Source organism: Odocoileus virginianus, chromosome 3, assembly GCF_023699985.2.
Source record: "Odocoileus virginianus isolate 20LAN1187 ecotype Illinois chromosome 3, Ovbor_1.2, whole genome shotgun sequence".
Lineage (NCBI taxonomy): Eukaryota > Metazoa > Chordata > Mammalia > Artiodactyla > Cervidae > Odocoileus > Odocoileus virginianus.
In genome coordinates this window covers 50,244,845-50,262,272 of record NC_069676.1, presented here as the reverse complement: position 1 = coordinate 50,262,272, position 17,428 = coordinate 50,244,845, and the positions used below count along the sequence as shown (strand labels likewise).

Genomic DNA, 17,428 nt, shown 5'->3' with positions numbered 1-17,428 from the left:
TGTCTGAAAGGTGATTTGCAAGTATCGACTTCATTTCTGAATTTGTAAGGGTGCAGGTCTAGATTATATCCCTTACCTCTTCTCTTTCTTCTTTTCAACTTTTAAATTTTTTTAAATTGGAGGATAATTGCTTTAGAATGTTGTGTTGGTTTCTGCTGTATAACAACATGAATCAGCCATAAGTATACATATGTCCACTCCTTCTCAAACCTTCCTCCCACTCCCCACCCCCATCTCACCCCTCTAGTTTGTCACAGAACACCAGGTTGAGCTTCCTGTGTTACACGGAAACTTTCCACTAGCTGTCTATTTTACATGTGTCTTACCTCTTCTCTTGATGGGGAGGAGAAATAAATAAATATTAGCAGTATTATTTCACTTGCCAAGATATGGAAGCAATGTAAGTATCCATCAACAGATGAATGGGGGATTTCCCAGGTGGTTCAGTGGCTAAGATTCTGAGCTCCCAGTGCAGAGGACCTGGGTTCCATCCCTGGTCAGAGAACTAGATCCCACATGCCTCAAGTAAGATCCAGTGCAGCCAAGTAAATAAACAAATCCATTTAATAAAAAAAGAAAAAACAGATGAATGGATAAAGAAGATGTGATTCATATATACAATGGCATACTATTATATAGTATTAAATATATACTTTATATAGTTATAAAAAAGAATGAAATTTTGCCATCTGCAGCAACATGGATGAACTTGGAGGGCATTATGCTAAGTGAAATAAGTCAGACAGAGAAAGACAAACACTGTATAATATCACTATACAACAAACTAGTGAATAGAACAAGAAGCAGACTCACAGGTACAGAGAACAGGTACTGGTACCTGGTTACCAGTAGGGGGAGCGGAGGGGCAATTTAAGGGTGGAGGAGTAGGTGATACACACTATAGGGTGTAAGATAGGCTCAGGGATGTATTGTACAACATGGGATATATAGCCAGTATTTTGCAATAACTGTGAATGGGAAGTAACCTTTAAAAATTGTATAAAAAATTTAAAACAATTTTTTAAAAGAAAGGATTTGGACATAGATGTGATCTGTCCAAACAGCCAATATTTTGTAATAGCTGTGAACAGAGTGTAACCTTTAAAAACTGTATAAAAGATTTTAAATTTAAAAACATAGTAAAATATAAAATTCTTGGTGTTCTAAGGACTGCCTCTGAAGCAAGATGCCAGGACTATTCAAGATGCAGTGCTGTTGCCTTGAACAGGGGGCTGAGACTCAGGTCTATCAGGAGTTCAAACCAGGAGGCCCAGCACGCCATATATCATAACCCAGAGCTAGAAGAGTGTGGGCACCAAAGTGTGATGGGTTTAGGAGTGATTGGAGGTGGGGATGTGGAAGTGAGAGTAAAGACAGGTCTCTTGGAGAGGACAGGGAGAGAGGGTGAGAGAAGAAATGTGATAGGGCTTAGGGTGGGGGCAAGGTGAGGGAGGTTATGATTTGCTTTGCAGTTTTATTAAACATGAGCATGTTGCAAGGCTGATGGAAAATTAAGACCTTGGGGAGGGGGTAGATGTAAATCAGCAAGGACCCTAAAGAGTCAGAACAAGGGAGGTGTTTGAAGCCCATGTCAGGGATACACGTTTGCTGGTCTGATGTCAAAGCCTTCTTGCACCTGTATTACCCTATCACCTCCCACCATCACTGTCTGCCAATCAACCACTGTCAAGAGTCCCATGGCCAAATGGCTTGAGAAGTTATGCGTCTATAGTCAGAAACATGTTCCCCTCACTGGATATAATTTCTTAACCCTATCAGTGAGAAAAGCACACAACACATGAAACCAGAATACACATCCCCAGGCAGCCTTATATGCACGTGACATAGTTGGTTTTGTTTTTTGTTTTTTTTTGCAAGAAACATCAAGTCTGTCTAAAACAGCTCTCAAGGGTTGGCCTCAGATTCCCGAAATAATGCATCATTTGGATAACTTTCCTAAAAAGTCTTGTTAAAAAACAAATGGGTCAAAATAGTCAGGAAAAGAGCCCCCACATTCACTGCTGTGTTACTCACAATGGTCAAAAGGTGGAAGCAACCCAAGTGTCCATTGATGGATGAACAGATAAACAAAAGGTAGTATGTTCATGCAATGGAATACTATTCAGCCCTTTTGAAAAAGGAATGTCATTCTGATACATGTTACAACATGGATGAACCTTGAGGACACTATGCTAAGTGAAATAAGCCAGTCACAAAAGGATAAATACTGTATGATTCCACCAGTATGTGGTATCTGGAGTAGTTAAATTCATAAAGACAGAAAATAGAATGGCAGTTGCCAGGGGCTGGGGAGGTGGCGCATGTGACGATGTTGTCTGCTGGGTACCGAGTTTCAGTTTGGGAAGAGAAAAAGAGTTCTGAAGGTGGATGACAGTATGGTTGCACAGCAATGTAAACGGAACTGTACACTTAAAAATAAGATGGTAGTTTTATGTCATGTATATCTTACCAATAATTTTAAAAAGCAAATTAAAAGGGGCCACTTGATCCCTTGTTCTTATTTGTTATTAGATTGGCTCAGCTTTGCTTCTCAGTAAAGGAAGCTCAGCCAAGAGCGGGATGTTGAGGAACTGGGATCTGGAAGAGCTGGTGAGAGGCGACAGTCCTAGAGGTAGTAATTCTCTGGGCTGTGGGATGTGCTTTGAGAAAGGGCAAGTCTTGAGTTCCAACCTGACTGAGAGGGATAGCCTTGTGGGGTCCTCAGGAGCAAGAGGAGATTTTGAGTCCCAGACACCTTCAGAAGCTGATTGCTACTACTGCTGCTAGTCACTTCAGTCGTGTCTGACTCTGTGCCACCCCATAGATGGCAGCCCACCAGGCTCCTCTGTCCCTGAGATTCTCCAGGCAAGAACACTGGAATGGTTGCCATTTCCTTCTCCAGAAGCTGATTGAGGGGAAAGGAAAACAGCAGCCTTTATGGACTTGCCTTTACCGAGGCCCGCCTGGGCAGTGCCTCTCTAGGGGAGTGAGACTACTACTCTTCAGGCTCCTAGCTTGTTTAGAAAACTTTCACGCTGGGGGAAGGTAGACCTGACACTGCATGTCAAAGTCAAGGGTGGGTGTGAGGGTGGTGGAGCCACACCCATGGCCCATGACCCTCTCAGCCTTGTACTTTCCTTAATTGAGCCAGCACCTCCTCCACCATCAGACCCTGGGAAAGGAAGCTGCTTGGCCACAGAAAACAGCATTTGAACCCTCATTAACGAGAGAGACAGAATTGTTATACTAGCATGGGAACATTCAAGGAAGGAATAAATTTCATTTCCATGCATCTCTAGCTTGAGTCGCAAGCTCAACATATGCTATTTTTATCAAATACTTTGTATTCTGTGACATGCTTTGCCAACTTTCTATTATTAGACACATCAGAAAAAGTCCATGTTGACTTCTCTTCCTTCTAACTTTTCCCTCCCCATTTATGGGAGGGGTGGTGGCTTGGGTGGGGGCCCTGTCCTTTCAATAGAGGGTAAGTGACAAGGAGATGGCAGCCATCTGAAAAGCCACCTTGCTGCCAAAGCATCCAGGATATGGGCTCTGCCTCCTCTGCAGATCTTGTCCTTGATTCACCCCGGCCCAGATGGCACAGCTGATGGGATAGGAAAACACGTATTTTAGAGTATTTACAGCACCGTTTCTTGCCACCCCGATTTCCTATGAAGGAGGATTTAGTCTTGGCCAGCTAAGTTTTGGAGACTTTCTTGTACAGATTGTAGGAAAATAGGGGAGGGGTTCTGAACTGTGTGATGCTGTGGGCTGGATGAGTTGATGGGTTCACTGAAGAAAAGACAGGAGAACCTATTGGACAACGCAGAACAGATCAGAAGGTGAGAAGGGGGATGAGGGATAGGAGCCAGGGATTGCCTGAATTGGGAGGAATTAAGAGATAAATTAAGGGGAAATGGAGTGGCTGCTAGGTTGCTATGAGGAGAATTTGGGAGAGAGATGGGAGATTGTTCAGAAATGTTGTTGGTATTATGATTGGAATCCATTCTCCCCTTGGCATTTTTAAGAGATTTCAGTAGAGACATAAAGTGGTTTTAAAGTTATTTTTTATATGAGGGCCTCAAGTTTATCTGGGCTTCCCTCATGGCTCAACTGGTAAAGAATCCGCCTGCAATGTGGGAGACTTGGGTTCGATCCCTGGGTTAGGAAGAACCCTTGGAGAAGGGCGAGGCTACCCACTCCAGTATTCTGGTCTGGAGAATTCCATGGACTGTATAGTCCATGGAGTCACAAAGAGTCGGACACAACTGAGTGACTTTCACTTTCATTAACTTATGGGCTTCCCTGATAGCTCAGTTGGCAAAGAATCTGCCTGCGATGCAGAAGACCCCGGTTCAATTCCTGGGTCAGAGAAATCCACTGGAGAAGGGATAGGCTACCCACTCCAAATATTCTTGGGCTTCCCTTGTGGCTCAGCTGGCAAAGAATCCACCTGCAATGTGGGAGACCTGGGCTCAATCCCTGGATTGATCCCCTGGAGAAGGAAAAGGCTACTCACTTCAGTATTGTGGCTAGTCCACGGGGTCACAAAGAGTTGGACACAACTGAGCGACTTTCAGAAGTTTATCCAAGGCAGCCTGGACCACTGGAAGCTAGTGTCTAATGGTACAAGAGAGCCACCCTTCACCCCACTTCTCCCATCAACACAGACTATAGTCTAGCTATTTCAAACTGGTGTCCTATGGGCTGGGTTTGGACCACAGATGGGTCTTGTTTGGCTCATTGAGAGTTAATTTTTTAACCACCATTGAAAACTGGAATTTCACATTTAAAAAGTCTGCATTTCCTACTTCTCTTGAAAAGCAAAAAACTAGAAAATCTGGCAACACGAGACTTTCATTCTCCTAAAATAAAAATAGGTCCATGCTCTCTGGTTGACCTCAGTGCTCACCACTCACATAATGTGTGCACATGTACATACACATGGACAACTTCCTGAATTTATATTTCCTGCCATCTGATCAGAGCAGACTAGATCATTGGGCTCTCCTTTCTTCCTGAGGACAATTAGAAAGTCTGGAAAAAACAAGAATAAAATCAGCCTGAAAGCATCAAAGACAACAAGATAATGAAGAATCACCAAATCAAGTTTTGGGAAAAGATGGCTGTTCAAGGAGACAAGCCCAACTAGGGGCTCTTTCCCCCATGGGACACTTACTGCTTCAGGAAGAGATAGATAAGAAGCTGAAAAGTTAAGCAGCACCTAGGCAATTCTGCATGTTGAATGGGACAAAAGGTGGAATCCAGTGCCCACCAAAGAAGAGGGCACTGTAACTCCCCATTTTAGACAAAGACCCTGAAGGGACAACACCTTAAGTCTAGGCAAATCAGAAATAACCACAGATTTTGTAGAGCCTCAACCCAGCTTTCAATGAGTTTAATTCTTTAAGTTGGATTAAGGCTATCCCAAATTGCTAATATCCCCAGGTGTCTAGCAGAAGCAAATGTTAAGTACTCTCTGGAGGAAGATAACACCATAATGTCACATGTTACTTCTACTAGCAATTTTTCACATACAATTTCAGCCCAAAAATACCCAGACACCTAAGGAAATAAGACAACATGAATGAGATCGAACAGAAACAACTACAATAGAAACAATCCCAGAGAATTCCACTCTTGGAGTTACTGGACACAGACTTTGGAGATGTAAAAATATAGTAGAGAACTGTAAACTTAAAGGTGGGGGGGCTGGTGGTGCAATCTTGATTTGAAAAATAACCAAGTAGAAATTTAGAGTTGAAAAATACAATAACAAAAGTGAAGAGCTCGATGGATGGCTTTAAAGCAGATTAGGCACAGTCACAGGGAGAACTGATGAACTGGGAAGTCAGTTGGAAGAAAATATTCAGTATGAAACATAGACACAATGATGGAAAATACTGTGGAGAGAATAACAGATAAGGAAGATAAAGTGAAGACTGAAGTTCTAGAAAGAGATGAGAGAGAATAGGGCAATAGCAATAATTTGAAGAGAAAATATTTGAGAAACTGCCAAAATTGACTAAAAGCAAGCCACAGTTTCCTGAATCCCTGGGAGCCCCAAGCAGGACAAATAAAAAGAAAACTACACCTAGGTAGCCTGCCAACGCAGGAGATGGGGGTTCAATCCCTGGTACAGGAAGATTCCCTGGAAAAGGAAATGGCAACCCACTCCAGTATTCTTGCCTGGAAAATCCCATGGACAGAGGAGGCTGGTGGGCTACAGTCCATGGGGTCACAAAAAAGTCATTCAAGACTTAGTGATTAAATAACAACACCTAGGTACGTCACAGTAAAATATATGAAAACCAAAGACAAAAAAAAACGTTAAAAGGAGCTATCACTACTTGAGAAAATGGAATAGACTGTTAGCTTACTTCTTGACAGAAACAACGGAAGCTAGAAGTTAACAGAATTTAAGTATTTTTCAAGTGGTGAAAGAAAATAAATGCCAACCTAGAATTCCATGCCCAGTGAAAGTAGCCTCTAATAAGAAAGGTTAAGACATTTCCAGGATTCTTTAATAGTTGCAGATACTAAAGCATCTTTAAGCAGAAGGAAAATGACTTAATATGATAGATATAGGTGCAGGAAGAAATGAAGAACAACGCAAAGGTTAATTTGAGGAAACCCAAATGAAGTAGACTCTACAAAACAACATGGCAATGTACATTGGGGATTTAAAAAGTTAAAATATATAATACACATAGTAAGGAGGGAGGGACGAATGGGACTAAAATGTTCCAAAGTCCTTGTATTACTATGCAAGAAGACTGAAATGTTAATTAACATTGTTATTGTTGATGGTTAGTCACTAAGCCACATCCAACTCTTTTACAACCCCATGGACTACAGCACGCCAAGCTCCCCTGTCCATGGGATTTCCCAGGGAAGTATCCTTGAGTGGGTTGCCATTCATTGCCTTCTCAGGAGGTCATCCCGACCCCAGGAATGAACCCTTGTCTCCTGCATTGGGAGGAGAATTCTTTACCACTGAGCCTGGGAAGCCCCATTAATTAACATTGCTGCTGCTGCTAAGTCATTTCAGTCGTGTCTGACTCTGTGCAACCCCATAGACGGCAGCCCACCAGGCTCCGCTGCCCCTGGGATTCTCCAGGCAAGAACACTGGAGTGGGTTGCCATTTCCTTCTCCAATGCATGAAAGTGAAAAGTGAAAGTGAAGTCTCTCAGTCATGTCTGACTCTTTGCGACCCCATGGACTGCAGCCCACCAGGTTCCTCTGTCCATGGGATTTTCCAGGCGAGAGTACTGGAGTGGGTTGCCATAGACTTTAATAAATCCAAGATAATATTGTGACTGCCATGATAACTTTTAAAAAGAACAGTAAAAAAGAATATAACTTGCAAGGTAACAGAGTGAAAAAATAGAATATTTAACCACTCCAAAGGCAAAAAAGGAAGAAGTATAAAAAGAATATAAAGCATGTGGGACAAATGAAAGCATTTAACAAGATGTAGATATGGACCCAAATATATCAATAATTACATTAAATATAAATGAACAAAATACTTCAATTATAAGCCAAAGAGTACTGAATTGGATTTTAAAAATCTATATACTGTTTATAAGAAACACATCTAAAATATTAGTTTTTAAAATGTTGAAAAAAATTTTTTTTAAAAATGTTGAAAGTAAAGGGTGGACAAAATACAAATATTAAACAAAATTATATTAATATTGATAGTACATATTAATGTAAGACAAAACATATTTTCAGGCCAAAAGCATTACTACAGCTAAAGAAGAATATATCAAATAATAAAAAGTTCAATTCATAAAGAAAATAGTGATTATAAATCTTGATTATAAAACTTGCACATCATACAGTTTATGATGTAGCTTCAAAAAATATGTAGTTAAGATTGACAAAAACCACAAGTGACCAGATAAAGAAGGTCAGTATTAAGGATATAGATTATTTGAACATGATTAGTAAACTTTATTTAGTGCAATATTATGTATTATACAGCAATTATAGAATTCTCCAAGTATTTATTTTGAGGAATACAGGTTCCCCAAGTATTTATGATCCATGACCTTCCAAGCAAATTATAGGGCTAAACTTCTCGGTCTCATTTTATGTTAGGTGTGACTCATTTTGGCCAATGAAATGTGAGTAGGAGTAACTTCCAGGTGCTAGTTGTAATAGTAAAAACCTCTCCCCTTTCCCTCCTATAAGTGGAGGGTTAGAGTTCCTTCAGTCTGGACCTTCATGAGGATGACATGGAGCAGAGCTGCCTAGCCAACCTATAAATGGACATGCTGATGTTGATGTGTGAGAACCAGACCTTTGCTACTTCATGTGTGTGCTTAGTCACTCAGTTGTGTCCAACTCTTTGCGACCCCATGGACTGTATGCAGCCCACCAGACTCCTCTGCCCATGGGGTTTTCCAGGCAAGAATACTGGAGTGGGTTGCCATTTCCTTCTACAGGGAATCTTCCTGACTCAGGGATCAAACCAGCATCTCTTATGTCTCCTGTATCGCAAGCAGATTCTTTACCCGCTGAGCCATCATGGAAGCCCTTGTTACTTTAAGTCACTGAAATTTGGAAATTATTTATAAATGTCATGTAACCTGGTCTATCTGGACTGATACAAGTAGAAAGAGCAAAGGACTGTTTTACAGGCACAGAGGTGAGCCTGTCTTGTACGAGTGTGGTCTGATAAATCCTGGTGAGGTCACCTGACTTAAGCTCTGGGGAGGTGGGGTGGGAACAGGGCTGGGGCAGGAAGAGCAGCTCCCAAGAAGGGTCCATGAAGACTGTCTGGCAGCAAGCTCTGAAGGACCTTGGATTAACAGTACGGAATAGATACTGTGCTGGAAGTTGAAAGTAACTGAGAGGATGAAGTAGGGAGAATCTACCTGGTGTTAAAGGTGGGAATCTGGTGTTAAAGGAGGGAATCAGGTAGGGAACTTTTCCCGATGAACATGTTAAACATTTTCCCCCACTTCCTCGAAAAGGACATTTAAAAAATTTGGTGAGAATTTTCCCAGCAGTTGCATGCACAAGCAAACACTCATATAAATCAATTTTTTAAAAAAATCAAATCAACTACATTCAATCTGCTGTTTAGAAGAAATTTTCCAGTTAATATCTTCATGGTTATTTTCTGAGTCATCTCAAAGAAATTTACCTCTTTTCTTTTTTTTTGGCTGCCCAGTATTCCACTGTATGCATGTACCAAATTATGAAGCTATTTCCCTGTTGACAGACATATAGTTTGTTTTCACCACTAGCTGATTGCAGTGACCAGATTGTGAATAATATCCATAGATTTTTGTCTTTTTTTCTACAGGCAGCCAGACCAGTTTTGCCCATTTTAATAGTGAAAAGTTTAGGCTGGGTAAGAGGAACACAATCAGACAGGCCATTAGAGGTGACAGTTTTGGTTAGGGAGTGCCTGGTATGCCTTGATTATGCCCAGAAGAGTGTCTCAAACATAGTGGGTACCCAGTGAGCACCTGTTGAATGAGTGAATGGATGAAACCACATCCACGGTACACACTTATTGGGCCTTCCCTGCCCTCTCAACATCACCATCACTGACTTTAGGGCCAGCCTGGACACTTTGTTGTCGGGTGCTATCCTGAACATTGTAGCATGTTTAGCAGCATCCTTGCCTCTACCCACTAGATGCCAGGAGCACAACCCAGTTGTAGCAAGCAAAAATGTCTCCAAAAATTGCCAAATAGTCCCTGGGGAAAATTTGCTTCCACTGATTTTCAATATGGACTGTTTTGTATAAGAGTAAATGCCCTTTCTAAAAACAACTGACTCAGCAAAGGTTGATCCTACTTCTTGCCAATCCTGCCTCATTAAAATGCCCTTTCTTCCTGGATTTTCATATAGATTGCTGAATACCTTTTTCTGAGTTCAGATCTTATTCCTGACATCTTCACCATGAGTTAGGTCAATCTTCATTATATAGTGTCATTATACATTGACATTATATACATTATGTACATATATATGTTAAATACATTAATACATTAATGTATACATTAATATATATATTAGTGTTTATATATGTATATACATTATATACATATAATCCTCATTATACATTGTCTCATCACTGAATACCCTTCCTTGGAAGTACTTATCAAAGGTGAATCCTTACATTTATTTGAGAAATTACTAAATTAATCTGCTTCCCTTCACTCAACTCCCTAGAGGGACTCATAAGTAAGAAGTTGGCATATCACATGTCAGTTCATATTCACCATTTTTATATCTAGTGCTTAAAACAATGCCTGACACATAGTAGATGCTCAATGGGTACTGGATGGATGGGTGGTAAGATAGATGGATGGATGGATGGGTGGGTGGATAAGAGCAAATTATCACTCAACAAGGGTCACCCTAGGCTACAACAGTCTTCACCCATTTTTGCCCCTGTGCCTTCTAAAGCAATTATGAAAAATTATGTTACCTATACTCACATTTAAAAATTGATGTTAAATGGTCACCACCAAGTTCATAGGGAATTAAGATAATAACTTCCAGCATATTATAAATATTGAATTTAAAAAATTAAACTGTGATATAATTCTTTAAATGTACCTATTAACCTATTGTTATTATTTCTAATATCCTCTACAACTTTCACAGTACTCTCCTTCAAATTCAAGGGGTGGAAAAGAAAAATCTGTGAAATTTATAATTGCCTTAATTAGTTACTGAAGGAAGTTGAGTTAAATTATTAAAGGAACATTTCTGTCTGGGAACTTGGACCTGGAAATTTTCACATTTGGGGCTATGGCTCCTGAGTTAAGATTTGTGAAAAGTGAGGGGTATGCTTTCCAGTAAGGATAGGATTATTATGAACACAGACATTGTCCTCAGGCTAACCAGTCTTAGGAAAAGATACCTTATAAAATCTGAGAACCTGGAAACTGCTTCTCTAGAAATATTCCTGGGTGTGCCCATTGGAAAGTCTTGAAGACCACCATCCCGGGGGTAATTCATACCAGTGGCCAGCAGAGGGCAGTATTGTACAACCTGCTTGGCTCTATCTCCCTGGCTCTCAAGATAACGGAAAGAAAGGGCAATTCACCTTGGATGCAGTGGGGACCACAGCTTGGGCAGTCAAGCCCAGTCCTTTCTGGTGTCTTGTGTTTGCACAGTGAATTATTCATAGGAAACTGGCTCCACAGAGAATGGAGGCCCGAGACTCCATCCTACACCTCGAATCAGGGCCTGGGACTGTAAACTTTATTCTTTCTCCACTTCAAGAACTGAGTTTGAGAAAAGAAATTGAGGAGTGAAGTCATGGATCTGAATCAAATGTGGGTTTTTGTTATTCTTATGAGATGAAAACAACAGTGAAATTTCAATGTTTATAGATTCAGGAGGCAGGGAGCAAAGTGACTGAAAACTCCTGCTCTGGAGTCGGCCGATGGGGCTGGGATCTCTCTTCTTGGCAAGCTCACCTTCCTGGCCTCTGCTTCTCTGGCTGTCAGATGGGAACAGGATTACCTTCTCCACAGAGCTGTTGTGAGAATAAATGAGACAATGTGAAAAAAGCTCAGCATGGGAACGGCATTTTGCAAGGGCTCAAAAAATAACTGTGGTGATGACGAAGACAATGATATGGAATTGGCATTTTGTCAGGCATAAGCGTTTCAGAGCTTCCCATTCAGGTCTGAAGAGGAAGAATCAGAAGTGAAAAAAGCAAGCTATTTACATATTGTAAGTTTTACAAATCCAGGAGTTAGAAGCAGAAGCAGCCAAAGGAAACAGGCAGAATCAGAGATTCAGAGTTACAGTCTTGCTCCTCCACATCACTCACAAGTGCCTTCCAGGGCTGAGGTCCCACCCAGTGCTGCTAACAGGGTCTCTGTCTACAGTACTGTGTAGATGATGGCTATACGTGTAGCCTCAGACATAGAAACAGTGACTTTGTTCATTGGATAGATCCTCTGTGCAACTTTAAAGGGTGGGGATGAACTGGTTGAAATAAAGTTAGCAATTTAGACTAATTGCTCAGATATATTAAAAGTAAGGTTCAGAGCAAGCCCCAACTTCCCCTTCTGCCTTACATGGGGAAAGGTAACAGGGACAGTTCAGAGAGAGGCATCGAGACAAGTTGGATGAGATAACTGTCCTTTCACCTGGCAGCTGTCCAGCCCCCAAATAGCTTTTGTGTTTGGTCCAAAAATAAGATCACATGAGAAGGGGAGAAATAAATACACAAGTATTCGTCCTTGGGCTTTCTGTGGGTCCACTAGCTGCTCTAGTAGGGGCCCCGAGAGAGTGGCTTCACGACACACTCCGCTGCCTCCCTCCCCAGGCTCCCCAAGGCTGGGGAAACAAACTGGAGCAGGGCGAGTGTGGTGTGTGGTCTGCACGTAGCCCTCCTCTGGGGGCTCCCCTGAGCTCCATACACATCAGAGAGGGAGCAGGGGACGACAAGCAGATCCGATCGTCTGGACCCTAGGGGAATAAGGGCATCGCCTCCTTTGGTGAAGGCCACTCCCTTCTGATGGAGGATGGGAACTCCCTTCCTCCCACTGAGGCCTGCCTGCCGCAGTCCTGCTAGGACAGTGTGGATGCCGTAGGCTGCCGCAGCTGCTAGCACCCCAGAAAGAAAGCGCCCCAGAGCCAAAGCAGAGGTGAGTACATTTGTTTCTCCAAGGGGCTCAGGTTACTGTGGACTTTCTGCTTGACTTTAGGCTTTTGCTCTGCTTGAATGCTCTCCACCACCCTCTTCTCCCTGACCTCAGTTGGTGGCAGGCTTGAGTCTATGTGATGGATGCTTGACTGAAACATTCCTTGTACTCCCCTCTCTCATTCAGACACTAGCTAGATTCCGGAAAGAACTGGGTGAGTTGAATTCTTAGCAGGGAAGCAGGAAAGGGCTGTTACCAAGTGAATTATCTTTGCTGAGATTCAAGAAGATATTTCCCAGAAAATCATTAACAAATGCCATTACGGTAATGTTAATGCTTAGTTGTTTGCTTGTTGTTGTTGTTGTTTTTAAAAAAAGCTCTGCATCAAATAGGTAATAAAAAAAAAAAGATGCCAGCTGATTCCTTGTAATTGGGCAAAAGGGAAGAATGCAAATGAGATCGAACAGCATCTGCAGAGTTTCCCTTCCCCTCACCTCCTCCTATTTCCTGACATCTTGGAACCCTGCAAAAATTCTTTTCTTTGGAAAAAAGGCAGGGGTTTGGGGGAGAACTGCTCTGTAAGCAGAGTCAAGGGAAGAAGAAGAAAGACATTTTTTTCAGAGTCTTGTGTTCTCTTCCTAATGTCTCTGCCTCCCAAGCACGTGACATGTACCTGGGCCTGTTTGGAGGTACAGAGATGTCTCCATCTCTTGCATGCATATACTGTTCTTCCTTGACACAGTTCTTGACTATGAATATCTATGGTAAGGGTAAGCCAACAAAATGCTGGTGGGAACAAGATAAACCCTTGAATAAATCAAGATTCTTTGAGTGACAATGGGCTGAAATCCAATTTAAAGAGACTTACACAAAAAAAGAAAGAGAGGGGGTGGAAATGTTTTCCTCATGTAACTGAAACAGCCAGGGTTTTGCTTTGGTGGGATCCAGGTGTTCAGACAATGGGACCTGAATCTGTCTCTCTCCATTTCGTGCTTTGCATCCTTGGATCATTCCATTTCCAGCAAGACCCATCCATCATGGTAGAGGATGGCTGCCAGCAGCCACTGGTACAGCTGCCCTACAAGAATGGGTGCTGTCCTTTCCCAAGAGTTCTAGCTGGGATCTCATTTCACTGAACCAATGTGGGAACTGTGTCTAGCCATGCCACAGGAGTATAGTCATCGCCACCCCAAACCAAATGACCTGAAAGCAACAAAGGCTGGTCCCCAAAGACAAGAAGGGGTCTGGATGCAGGATGGCTAGGGTCAACAGTTACCACTTTGTACTGCTTTTATGGTGACCATCCAGAGTAAGAGTCAAAACTCCTCCAACATAGCCCCTCCTCTTTCCTCCCTCTTAAGAGTCCACAAAAACATGTAAGTGACAGAAAGCCTCATAGAAAGGATAATTAGTAGAACAGGTGACTAAAAGATCCCATGGTATACCATCCCTACAAACTCCTGAGAGTGGGAAAGACATCAGAAGTCTTGTCTCTGGCTCAGTCCCCAGACCACCCACCATGCCCAGACCGACGGGACCCCCAACCTGGCTGTGCTCACATGGGTCTCCCCTTCCCCCCACCTACCCTTGTCCACTTCTGCCTCCCTCTGCTCTGCTGACGGGAACTCATCTTGCCTTTCAAAGGCTGGCCTCTGCACTGCCTTCCCTCTGACACCTTGTCTGGCCCATCCAATCTTCTCTGCTCCTCTCCTCTCTGAGCCAGGGCAGTGCTGACTCTCAGCATTCTGTCACTGTTTACTTGCTCTTTAAGAGCTGCATGTATCTTAGTTTCTCTCCCAACTTGAATTCTATATTCCTGGGGAAAATTAAGTTTCATCCCCAGCCCTACCTGCTGTGTCTAACACATATTAGGTGCTTCCAATTAGTAAAAATAAATAAAAAACAAAAACAGCTTCCCTAAATATCTTGCAGGGGCTTCCCTGGTGGCTCAGTTGGTAAAGAATCCACCTGCAGAGTGGGAGACCTAGGTTCGATCCCTGGGTTGGGAAGATCCCCTGGAGAAGAGAAAGGCTACCCACTCCAGTATTCTGGCCTGGAGAATTCCATGGACTGTATAGTCCATTGGGTTGCAGAGTTGGACAAGACTGAGTGACTTTCACTTTGTCACTTTGCCCATTAGATAGCTTAGAGAGGATGGCTATATTACTTGAGATCCTTAATTCTTATTTTGCAAGTAATATAATAACTATGACAAACATTGACAGAGCTCTGAATATAGACTAAAGGCCCTATGGGCATCATCTCAGCAACTCCCCACAGTGACCCTGTGAAGTAAATACCACTACTATCCCAACATTTACCTTAGTCTCAGAGAACTTCATCACTTGTCCTAGATCAGACAGCTAGTAAGTTGTGGCCTGGGAGTTAGAACCCAAGCAAACCTGCCATCTTCTTTCCTATTAAACTCATCAATTCCCTGTTTATCAATAAAACTTTCTGCTGCCTGATTTTAAAGAGTGAAGGATATAGGCGATTGGCCAGAGACCATGAGTAAGCTCAAATATTTTAGCCTCTTCTCTTGCCACCTGGGCTCCCAGTGCCTCTACCGAGGGGAGGGGCTGCAGGGGTCTTTATCAGATTGTATCCAGGGGTGGGGGTCATACCCCAACCCTAGAGCCAACAAGAAGGTCAAGTGTACAGGAATTTTACAAAAGGAGGTACTTCTGGGACTCCACAGAAAGCAATGTGCTTTTTGATTAAATGAGGTCTTTGATTAGAGTGGTCTTTGGGAAAACATTAGCTGGAGGGTGGGCTTTAGAATTTCTTTGCTCACCTGGATGCCCATCACTGAGCATGGCCCTGACCTTTCTTCTGCCCTCTGAACAGGGTGACCAGGCCAGGGCCTCCTGCAGAGGGTGGTCTGAAGGATTTAGAATGCAACCAAATTCAGATTGCACAGGAAACCCAAATCTCAAGTAAACAGTATTTTTTATACCATCTATGCCTCTGCATTCACCCACTGGCCTCTTGGCTGAGGCCGTCACCTATGGTGCTGGGAGCCCCTGCCTGGTCTGAGGGTATCTTGTTTCCCTGATACACAGGAACCTACTCCTGTGGGATAGTATCTTCTCAAGAGCAGATCCTACTGGGTTTATGTCATTAATCCTCACAGTATCCCTGAGAGGATCAGAGAGCTGGCTTTCTCACAAGTGAGGCTCAGTGAGATGAAGTCACATCCCCAATTACACAGAAGCAAGGAGGGCCCAAACTCAGGGCAGAGAAGTTCTGAAGTCCTTAGGATACAAGCCTTCTTGCTTCCCCAAGTGATCATGATAGAATAAAACTAAAACCAAAAGAATTATGTAAGTTAAGTAAAATGTTTTGGGTAAATCTTTAATAAGAGAAAAACCATTGCTAGACTCAAGAGAAATAAAAACATGTTCACATGAAAATCTGGACCCCACACATTCACAGAACCATTACTCATGATATCTAAACAGAGGAAACAAGCCAAATACCCTTTAATTGATGAACGAATAAAATGGGATATATCCATACACATGAAATACTCAGCAATAAAAAGGAAGAACATTCAGATAAATATGAATCAAGCTACAATAAGGATAAGCCTTGAAGACGTTATTCTTTTTAAGGAAAAGAAACCCATACTATATGATCCCACTTATATGAAATGGCCAGAACAGGAAAATCTATAGAGACAGAAAGTAGACTAGTAGTGTGTAGGCCCGGTGGGAGGCGGGGAGAGGATGACGAATGACTGCTAATGGGTATGAGGGTTTCTTTGGGGGATGACAAAAGTGTTCTAAATTAGACAGTGGAGATGGTTGCACCACTTTGGGAATATGCTAAAACCACTTAACTGCACACTTTAAATGGATGAACTGCATGATACGTGAATATCTCATAAAATCTCTCAAAAAAAAAAAAAAAAAACACCCACCCCAACCATGGCTAATGAAATAATTAACAAAGTGACAAAATGGCTTTGTTGAAGGATGTCGTCTTACCCCATCTGCTCTGATAAGCTTATGTCTCCTCCCACTGAGCTTGGCTATAGGTCCTCCAGACAATTCAAGTGGAAAAAATACAGATGGAAAACATAGGATGCACAGATTTCTCCCCGGAATTTAGACTAGAAGGATCTTATTCTCCTCTTTCTTGTAAAGATCATTTTAAGTTTTATGGAATCAATCTAACTACTCTATTTTTGTTTCTGGGTTTCAAAATATGCTTCAAAAAGCATTCTCCAACCTAAGATGGGAAATCTTATTACCTACTGATTTCTTCTAGTGCTTTTCTCTAATGTTGTCCTCTAAGGTTTGTCTGATTACATTTAATAAACTTTTATTCATCAGGAATTTAACAAATTGAGGATCCAAGTTGTCTTTGTTTTGCCAAGTACATAGCCAATGATTAGATAAGGAGTTTTTAAATTTTAGATTAAAACAGACTGAGGCAACTTGTAACTTCCTGAAATTCAATATAAAAATGTGTGTGCGTGTGCATGTGTGTGTGTGTTGTATATATTCCAATGCACCAAGGCCTAAGCCAAGTCAACAGGATAGTTGTTAAACAAATACAGGGGAGGCCTGAGTACTTACCCACAGGGAAAGTACTCTGTCACATGTCAAGCGAGAATCCCGCCACCTTTGGCTTTGAGGTGTTACTAAGGCAAAGAACGATGAATGCTCTCACTGGTTCCCCTGGGCCTGTAACACTTTAGGTTTCTAATCATCTGCTGACAAATGAATGGAGCTAATACATCATTTTAGCTGACAGAACTTGGAGCCCTCCTGTCACAGAG

The 17,428-nt window shown here is 42.2% G+C and overlaps 2 protein-coding genes across 13 annotated transcripts in view; one reads left to right on the top strand and one right to left on the bottom strand.

The window, feature by feature from the left end:
• The window catches only part of ARHGAP26 (Rho GTPase activating protein 26), a 548,614-nt gene that overhangs the window by 518,846 nt on the left and 12,340 nt on the right, over nt 1–17,428 (bottom strand). For 2 of the 3 annotated variants that reach the window (XM_070465556.1, XM_070465553.1), the window contains exon 2: nt 11,464–11,522. The exons of the other annotated variant lie outside the window; for it this stretch is intronic. The gene's annotated coding sequence lies outside the window, so the exon portion shown is untranslated. The remainder of the gene's footprint in view (nt 1–11,463; nt 11,523–17,428) is intronic. 3 annotated transcript variants of the gene reach the window in all.
• FGF1 (fibroblast growth factor 1) overlaps nt 12,242–17,428 on the top strand; it is a 123,063-nt gene continuing 117,876 nt past the window's right edge. For 2 of the 10 annotated variants that reach the window (XM_070465569.1, XM_070465570.1), the window contains exon 1: nt 12,246–12,645. The gene's annotated coding sequence lies outside the window, so the exon portion shown is untranslated. Of the gene's footprint in view, nt 12,646–17,428 lie in introns of all 10 variants that reach the window. The other 8 variants (XM_070465564.1, XM_070465563.1, XM_070465562.1 and 5 more) reach the window with 6 other exon arrangements.